Raw genomic sequence first — 9,851 nt, 5'->3', positions numbered from 1 at the left:
TGTTTCCCTCCAGATTTCTATTTGTCGTACTAAAAACAAAATAACTCAAAAAGAAAAGTGCTTTTTTATACGCTTGCCTTGCTGCCGCTGCCCCCATTTTCATTATTCTTTATTCCATCTGGGCTTTGGGTGCTTGCTGTGTTTACGCTGCTGTAATCATATTGAATTGGTACAATTTTTTATTATCAGTATTCTTTTTTTTAAGTTTATTTATTTATCTTGAGAGAGAGAGAGAGAGAGAGAGCACACGTGAGCAGGGGAGGGCAGAGACAGAGGGAGAGAGAGAGAATCCCAAGCAGGCTCCACCCTGTCAGCATAGAGCCGGGTGTGTGGCTCCATCTCAGGAACCCGTGAGATCGTGTCCTGAGTTGCAATCAGGAGTTGCATGTTTAACTGACTCAGCCAAGCAGGTGCCCCTGTATTATCATTATTCTTAATAATCAAGTCCTGGCTGTGTGCTACTAAGAGCTTCATTTAAAGTGATCACTCTGTAGGTATTTGTATCATCCCTCCTTTATAGATGAGGAAACCGAGGCTCAGAGCAGAGACTCATAAACACCCTTTAACATCAAAAGAACATGGGATTTTGTAGCGGTTGTTCTAAAGCCACTGATGGCATGATTGGGGGCAAATCACTTATTTTCTCTGATTCTTACTTCATTAATTCGTACCTACTTCCTGAGACTGTTCAGGATGAAAGAACTAATGTATCTGAGAGTAGCTGGTAAACTGTGATTTTCATTATAGTTAAAAACAGTTAAGTACAACCCTTCCTTAATAATTCTGTTGTTGGATTTAGATCATCTTTTATTTACTTATTTATTTTAGTTGGCCAGAGTGACATTGCCATGAATATCTCATCTACCTTTATGTTTTATATTCTTTATGAATCCCTTAGGAGAAAGGGATATATTATGGAATTTTAGGAAGGTTCATGATATGCATTGCTGAGAGATGACCCCAATTCATATTGCTACCACAGTGTGCAAGGGGACTTCTAAAATCCCTGTGAGTAAGATGCTGCAACATTATTTGGGTGGGCATTTCTTCGATTATGAGCGAAGCCGGGGCACCTGGGTGGCTTAGTCGGCTAAGCGTCCGACTTCGGCTCAGGTCATGATCTCACGGTTAGTGGGTTTGAGCCCCGCGTCGATCTCTGTGCTAACAGCTCAGAGCCTGGAGCCTACTTCAGATTCTGCATCTCCCTCTCTCTCTGACCCTCCCCTGCTCACGCTGTCCCCCTCCCCAGAAATAAATTTTTTAAAAAACATTAAAAAATAAATAAGATTATGAACGAAGTTGAACATTTCCCCACATGCTTGTTTACTAATAGCATCTCTGTTTTCATGAATTGTCTTCTTCAGTTCTTTGCCAGTTTACACATTAGGGATTTAAGTTTTTGGTGTCAATATACATAAACTCTTTATGTAACAGAGAAATGAACCCTTTCTGTATTTGCTGTGAAGCTTTCCTCGGATGATATTTTTCCTTCCATGTTAGTTCTAGCCTTGCCAAATGGTTATTTATTTTCACAATGTACAAGCTGTCCATCCTTTGTAATTTCTTCCAACTTAACTTATAAAGTTATTATCCCTTGTGCTGGCGTTCGCAGCACATATGCTAAGATTGGAAGGGTACAGAGAAGATTAGCCTGGCCCCTTGTGCCAGGATGACACACACATTTGTAAGGTGTTTCACATTTTTTATGGTGTAAGAAATATATCTCAGTAAAGCTGTTACAAGAAAAAAAAAACACCCTAGAACTTATCTCGCCTCTAAAGATCTGAAGCAGTACAGTAAAACAAGTTCCTTTTTAGAGGGGAGGGTTTTATTTAAGTTTTTCTTATTCATATTCACTGTGATATGTGACTATAATTTTCGTTTTGTGTGTTTTACCTTTATCAGGCTTTAGAAAGAAGATCATGCTTGCCTAATGGACATAAAGGTACCCTTATCTCTTTTCACACTCTGGGTGTTTTATATAACATTGGAATTATCTGTTTCTTAAAAGTATGAAAATTGTTCTTGTGGAAATGCTGGGACCAACTACATTTTTTAGGTTGTTATCAGATAATTTCCTCAATTTCTTCCTCGTTTATTATTCTGTTTAGATTTATACTTCTTGAGTTATTTTTAGTAATCTATATTTTTCTAGAAATTATTCATTTCATTGAAGATTTCCATGTATTAGCCTACAACATCCTCATTGGATTTGGAGGAAAAAAACCTATTTTCTATATTTTTGTTCTATCTCCTTCTTCATTTCTAATTAAAAACACTCCCTTGGTTATATTTGTCAGAGTGTGTTTATTTTTATAGTCTTATCAAGAAAACAGCATTTAAACTATTTTATCATTCTCCCGCTCTATGTTTTACAATTTATTTATTTTAGCTTTATCTTCACTCACTGCTTCTTTTAAAATTATGTTTCCCCTCAACTTTTAAATGGAAGCCTTTGTTAATATCAACTTGGATAATCCTGGCCTGAATGGGATTTTGAAGACTGAAACAAGTTAGGGGGAGAGGAAGTGATGTATTAGCATGATACGTTTATCAAGCAGCGACCAGCCAGGGCTACGGAGCCCTCACCAGCCAGTTCAATAGAGGGAAATTCATTCAGGAAGTCCTTGTGAGGTGTTGGGTGTCTAGTGGGAACTCTAAGCACAGGTCTGATGAGAAGCCACAGAGGGCAGAGGTGAGGAGGAGGGCAGAGGAGGAAGGCTCTCTTTCCTCCAGCCTCTTGCCAGTGCCTCTCCTTGGCAGAAATTAACCAGAAGCCACAGAGCAAAGGAGCCTGGGAAGTATAACTGGCAGCATTTGGGCTGAACGGGGAAGGACAGCCAATGGACCTGAGAACAGACAGTGATTAGCACCAACATTTTCCTTTCAACGTGGTGCAGTCAGAAGACTTTGTGATGCTGGAGAGATGGTGTTGCTGGCACCAGGCTGCTGTAGAACCTTTGTTAAGTCCTGCCAGGCTGTAGCTTTTATACCCCTTCCTTCTTCTCACAGTCTCTCTTCTCACTTTCCATCACCAAGCCCATTTTAAAAAGGGAAGTCAAGTTTCTGTACTGGCTCTTTCCTCAATCAATACCCCCCTCCCTGCTCCGGCCATCCTATCACAGCCTGGATCGAACCCAGACCTGCGTACAGAAGTGCCCAGGCCCCCATCTGTATTTCTGGCTTCTTTGTTCAGCCCCACACCTGGATTTCTAGCTGCCTAATGGGCACCATGGATGGATGCCACAGCGGCCTTGTAAATGGAATTGATGACGTTCTCTTCTCCCCAGATCTCTTCTGTCCCCTGCGTTCCTTTGTCCGTCAATAGAATTTCCTCCATCTCTGCATCAGAGGACCAGCCTGGAGTAGTTTTTAGTCCGTCCTGCTCCCTCTCATCCCGTATAGGCCTCTGCCCATCTGCTCAGCTCTGTGCCCCAAGACCCCTATTTTTTCCTCCTCCCACACTGCAGCTGCACCACCTCTGGCCAAGTTATTGTCTGCTGTCTTCTAATGACCCTTCTCCCTTGTCTAGTCTCCCGCTGTTCTAGTACATTCTGTACACCGATGCCAGAATGATAGTTTTGGAACTACAAGCTGATCGTGTCACCCAAGGCCATGAACTTGCAAAGCGCCTCCACGTGGACAAGATCTGCTCACGTGCCTTCGTGGTGGGAACAGTTCCTGCCTCCTTTCCCCACTGCTATCTTTTGCCACCTTGGGTCTAATCATGCTAATCTACTTTCTCTCCCCAAAGAGGGCCAGGAAGTTTCATAGTCCTGCTTCTGTGCCCATGCTTCTTTCTGATTCTGGAAGGCAGCTATTCTCAAAGTGGGTGCCCAGACCAGCATCCGCCATCACCTGGGAACTGGGAGATCATGACCTGAGCTGACATTAAGAGTCCGACGCTTAACCAGTGGAGCCACCCAGGCACCCCTAAGGTTGTAGTTTTTCATCTTAACTAAGTCAGACTACTTCTTGAGGCATTTGGAGGCCTTTAAGAAGATAAGGCAAGACAGTATTCTCCTTAGGATCGCCTAGGCCTTGCCCAGAGAATGGTCGGCTTAACCAGAGGTTTAGATGTCAGTTCCAGTCCTGAAGTATTCCTCCACTCCTGTTCAGCTCCTCAATGCACTGGATTACTGGAGTTCTCCAGATGGAAAGCCCTCTGTCAGTACCCCAGTACTTAAGACATCTGCAGCTGGCCTAGCACTGCTCCGTTTACCATGAAGTTGCTGGAAGAGGGTACGATTGGCTTACAGGGATCTCCTCCAAGAATCCGAGAGAAGAACTAAGGCACTCCGCACATGAAGAATTAGGACAGGGTGTAATTTTATATATTAGCATACAGTAATTAGCGTGGGTTCAAATGCCAAATTGAGTGATACCAACAATTAGAGAACAGGACAGCATGTTGTAAGATGCAGACTACGTGTTGTGAATAGCAAATGCAGGATGAGCTGGGGAAAGTGGATAAATGGAGGCCGGGGTGGGGATGGGTTTTCAGGAGGGAGTGAGATTCAATCTGAGTCGTGCTGCAAAATGATAAATAATAACATCAAATAACTTTAAGTGGGAGCTTTACTGGGTGCTATGTACTCTTCCCAGTGCTTTTCATTAAGTCGTCTGAATTTCACAAGGGCCTAGGAGGTAGGCCTTATATATTTTGAAGTTTATTAATTATTTTGAGAGAACAAGAGAGAAACAGAGAGAGAGAGAGAGAGAGAGAGAATCCCAAGCAGGCTCCATGCTGTCAACACAGAACCTGACTCAGGGCTTGAACTCATGAACCGTGAGATGATGACCTGAACCAAAATCAAGAGCCAGACGCTTCATTGTCTGAGCCAAGTGCCCCAAGGTAGATTTTATCAATAGTCTCACTTTACAGATAAAGACATTGAGGCATGAAGAAGTTGAGTAAGTTTTCACAGTGACACAGCTGTGTGTAAAGGAGCTTGATTTGAACCCACAGTCTACCTTCAGCCCTTATGCTTAACCATTGGACTCTATAAGTCAGGTTTGCTTTTTCTTCTGAGATACTTGAGACCCCAATACTTGGGTTGGGTGAGGTGGGTCAGGACCAACCAATGGGCAGCAGAGTATGAGGCCAAGGGTGATGTGAGAGATGAGGCCCAGGAGGTATGGGTCACCCAATGGTGGGCAGATTGTCCAGCTATGTACCCCTAGCTGGCGGAAGCCAGGCATTAGCTGCACGTGGGAAACAAAAAGTGGCTGACACTAGGGTGGGAGTGTCTTCCATCACTTCCCTTTGTATCCTGCTGGGAGTCCAGTGCCCCCTACTTCAGTGAAACTTCCTTCCCAGCCTCCCCTTGTTCCCAGTCAATCATACTCCAGTTCTGGAAAAGGCCTCTAAGCCTACAGATGAGCAGCTAAACTCTGGAGGAAAAAGTTACCCATCAAGGCCAGTGGGGTTTAACCAAACTGCACGCTTGCTGATTGCACTGGCATTTTTAGCACTGCCTATCCATCCTGCTACATGTCCGGGATGTCTGAGATGATCTCCTTCCTGGGCAAACCAATTTTCAAGACTTAGCACCCAGAATGATAGGATTAAGGAAGACTCAGCTAGTGTCACTTTTTGCTTGTCCCTCAGCCCCTGGTTATCTCCCACCACACTTGGGATGAAATTTGCAAGGTCCTTCATGACCTGGATTCTCCTTGCCTCTCTGCCCTCATCTGCAGCCACATCCCCCTTGCTCACTCTGCTCCACTGACTGGGGGGTTCTCTCCCTTGGTGCTCCAGCAGCCACTGTCATTCCTTGTTCCCTCTGCCTGGGGTTCCCTTCTCCAGCTCTCTCCATGAAGGACTTTTCCTCATCACTCCAGTGCAGGCCTTCTCCCCTTCCTGGGTAAAGCTATACTGTTTTCATTTCTTTTTTTGATCACATTTTTTTCCCCTTCAAAGTATCTATCACCAATTTAAGCCTTGTTTGTTTGTCTATTATGACAGAGACTGTTGAATGCCTACTCAATAGTTACTCTCTACTAACAGAGCCTTGTTTTCTTTTCTTTTTTTTTTTAAGTTTATGTATTTATTGAGAGAGAATGGGGGAGGAGCAGAGAGAGAAAAAAAGGGAGAGCAGGAAAGAGAGAATCCCAAGTAGGCTCCGCACTGTCAGTGCTGAGCCAGACATGGGGCTTGATCTCATGAACTGTGAGATCATGACCTGAGCCAAAATCCAGAGTCAGACACTCAACTGACTGAATCACCCAGGCGCCCTGAACCTTGTTTCTTTGTGGCAAAAAAAATATGTCCAGCTGGGATTATATTTTCCTACCAGCCTCCCTCGAAGGTAGGAGTAGCCAATAAGTTGTAAGTCGTACTTGTGAACTAGAGCTTCAGGGAAAGCTCTCTACCTGGAGCTGGTTCAGTTGGGAGACGCCTCCTCTTGCTGTTCTTCTTTTCTCTGTCTTCCTACTAGAATGAGGGTAAAACTAATGGAGCCATGGTAGCCATTTTGGAATACCGGATGCTCTGGAAGGTGATAGCCAGGTGCTAAGGATGATGAATCAGAAGGATAGGAAGCTTCTGGGTCCCTGATGACACTACAGAGCCACCCTCTGCGCCTTGGAGTGCCAACCTCCAGACTTATTTGTGTGAGAGAAACTGCACATATAATTTGCTTACGTTGGTATCATTTGGGTTTTCTGCTATACTCCACAAAACCTATTCCTAACAGATAAACTTACTTATAATCTTTCTCCCTTGACTGGAATGTAACCTCCTTGAGCCCAAGGACTTTGTCTTTACTATTACTATTAAATCCCTTTACTTATACTATCATCTGGCACAGTTGCTGAGCACTATTATTGTGCTCAATAAATATTTGTTGAATGAGAATTGGATGGTAATAAGGAGCGGGGGGGACTGATGATATTTCCTGAGGTGTAATCAACAGGGCAAGGATCAGTCAGGGCAGACTAGGTTATGCTGAAGTAAAAGCACCAAGACGTCAAAGATCTAACGCAACAGAAGCTTATTCTTGCTCAGTTAGGGCATCTATAAGGCTAAGCACGTTTCCAGATAACTGTTCTCTGTGTTCACCATTTGTGGCTTTTACCCTTGTTGCGTCTTCACTCAAGTTCACCATGCTTCAGAGCTCATCATGGCAGAAGAAGGGTGCATGGAGAATCATGAGCCACTTCTTACACCCTTCTGCCTGGAAGTAACACATACCAGTTTTGTTTATATTTCATTGGCCCAAGTCAGTCATATGGCCATGACCAAGTTGAAGGGGGTGGGAAGGGAGAGAAATGGAGATATTGGAGAATATTGGTAGTGTCCACCACAGGCTCTCTGCAGCCTCTAAAACTTGTGGGGAGGGAGTGGGTGAGAGTCCTGAGCATATTTAGGAGGGGAAGAAATGGTAAATAAATCCAACCGAGGACACCACTTCCAGTTGGGGGAGGAAGGAACTCATATGCCTATTGACACTTCCTTGAATTTATCTTTGAAGTGTGAGGATGACAACTTCTCAACCACATGGACCAGCCACTTAGCTTTTGCTCAGCCAGGATTGTTGAGAAGACAGGCCCTTCTGAATTAACTCTGGACCTCATTTCTGGGGCCATCGGACTATATTCTGTTTTCTCACTTGGGCCTGCTATCCGGGCCTGCTTCTTAGCAACACATTTTAAACCCAAAACCTTTGTATCATCTTTGCTCACATTCAAACTTAACAGCCCCGTGTCCCATCACTTCAGGATTTTGAATTAAGCCATAAACTAATTCAAGCTAAGATGTGATAGTTTGATAAAATAACTCACCTCACATATTTGCATTTTAATGGAGGCTCTCAGTGCCTTAAAAGCAGAAGGGTTGTAATTTCAGGCACCCTGGTAAGCAGGTTGGGGAAATATTTTTCTCCAGAGGAGCCTTTTAGTGCTCCTTAAATCTTATCACACTGCTCTGCAGACAGAACAGGACTGACTCCCTTGGCTGATTTCTGTCACGTTCCAAGCCAGATACCTCCTGGGAAGAGGGCAAAATGATAACAACATAGTCCCTATTTTATTAAGTAAATTGGCAAGAGAAGAAAGGCAATGTATTCAGAGGAAATGGACTCAGGTGTGCAGAGGAAAACAAATAAACTACCCCGCTACTCTGTCCCCTGATAAAACATCCGTTGGTGTTCAGAGCAGAATTATGCTGCTTTTCCATAAAAGACAACTTGGGCTCTTTGTGCAGTTGTGGAAACAGCTAGGTTTCTTCCCCACTGTTTGACATTTTCCATGCTTGTTGCTAAATCTTTGACAGAAGCATTAGCTGGGCTGAAGAATAATAGTGTTGTAAGAAAGCTGATAATGGCCTAGAAAAAAAAGTATGTATAATACATACCTTGACATTGAATCGCTGAATACTTTAATAAGTAATGCACACAAACGGAGGCCTTTTGTGTTGACATAAAGTGTAAGCTCTACCTTTCTTCTCATTGAGAGGCATAAAGAACGGGAGAGGAAAAGAGATGGAAGAAATTCAAATATTTTCCTTGGGGGACTTTGATGTGCCAATGTGCTATACACCAAGAGGTTCTTTTTAATTTCTATGTTACAGAGAGAATGAGAACCAGAGAGAGAGAGAGAGGAGATACAGTGTGTGTTGCATTTCTTGATGTTTTCCAGAAACCAGTTCCAGATGTGAGAATCTTATGCTAACATAGCTTTCAGAATCCAGGGGGACCTGATAAGCTTGCTCGCAGTGACCTCCACTGGAGTCAAAGGGGCCCAGGCTCCAGTGACCAAGAACCAGAGCCAGTGCCAGAATGACTTCACATTACCTGAAATGAAAGGGTCCTCTTGGGTGATGCCATTGGGCAAGACACAGGATCACAGGCAGAGCGCTCAAGACAGGGAGTGAGCAATAAAAGTAGTCGAATGTGTGAGGAAGGTTTCGGTGACTCCTGTAATGTTTTGACTCAGATTTTTGGGAAACAAATCTTATCGATTTCCCTTGTGAAGACACCCCTACTAGAATGTCTAATGATAAACTTGAAACTTCTTTATTTCTTCCTTGTAGTTTCAGACCTTCTCCAGGAAAGCTGTTGATGCCTCCACTCCCTTCCGCCTGTCTTCTGCATATCCTTTGAGCAGCTATTTCCTTGGGGGTATTTTCCCCACTCTATTGCATGAAACTCTGACCCCAAGTATGCCTAGTTGCCTCCTGCAGATTATACTTAATCCTAACCAGAAATTGATTTAGTCAGGGGGTATTTTGACTGCAGGTAATAGAAGCAAGGCTCACAATGGTTTTAACAATAAAGATCCTTACTTATCTCGCGTAATAAGAGGTCTGCTGTTCTGTGGTTGGAACAGCGGCTCCCTAATGCCATTAAGATCTTAGGCTCTTCCTCATTTTCCACTATGTCATCTCTGGTTATGGGCATTTGGGCCTTGCACTTAATACCACATGGTCACCATGATGTAGCCCTTTACATTCAGGAAGGGAAGCTCAGATCCAGGTGACAAAAAGGATCCTCCCTTTAACAAGGAGGGAAAAACCATATTTCCCAGAAGCCCATCAGCAGACTGGCTTTCCAATCTCAGTGTCCGGTGCTAGATCACAGGCTATCCCTAGCTGCAAAGGGGCTGACAAAATTAGTATCTTGCCAAGGGAAATAGGATTGTCCACAATTAACTTAGATTCATGATGATTCATTGCCTGGAACTGGATAGGTCCTGCTGGTAAGAATAACACTGAAGGTGGGTGGGCAAACCAGTGTCTATCTATGTGTAGATGGTACGTTAAAAAAAACCTTTCTAATGTTCATTTATTTTTGAGAGAGAGAGACAGAGTGTGAGTGGGGGAGGGACAGAGAGAGAGGGAGACACAGAAT

The 9,851-nt window shown here is 43.7% G+C and overlaps 1 non-coding gene across 1 annotated transcript; it reads left to right on the top strand.

Annotated features, from left to right (window-relative positions):
• Positions 1 to 1,596: 1,596 nt before the first annotated feature.
• Positions 1,597 to 1,704, top strand: LOC120247339. Its single transcript, XR_005532275.1, has one exon. It is a non-coding gene; the product is annotated as a U6 spliceosomal RNA (small nuclear RNA).
• Positions 1,705 to 9,851: the final 8,147 nt, after the last annotated feature.

This window comes from Hyaena hyaena, unplaced genomic scaffold, assembly GCF_003009895.1.
Source record: "Hyaena hyaena isolate Hyena2069 unplaced genomic scaffold, ASM300989v1 scaffold_513, whole genome shotgun sequence".
NCBI classification, from domain to species: domain Eukaryota; kingdom Metazoa; phylum Chordata; class Mammalia; order Carnivora; family Hyaenidae; genus Hyaena; species Hyaena hyaena.
The sequence above is the reverse complement of the archived record's forward strand: the minus strand, read 5'-3'. Positions and strand labels throughout refer to the sequence as shown.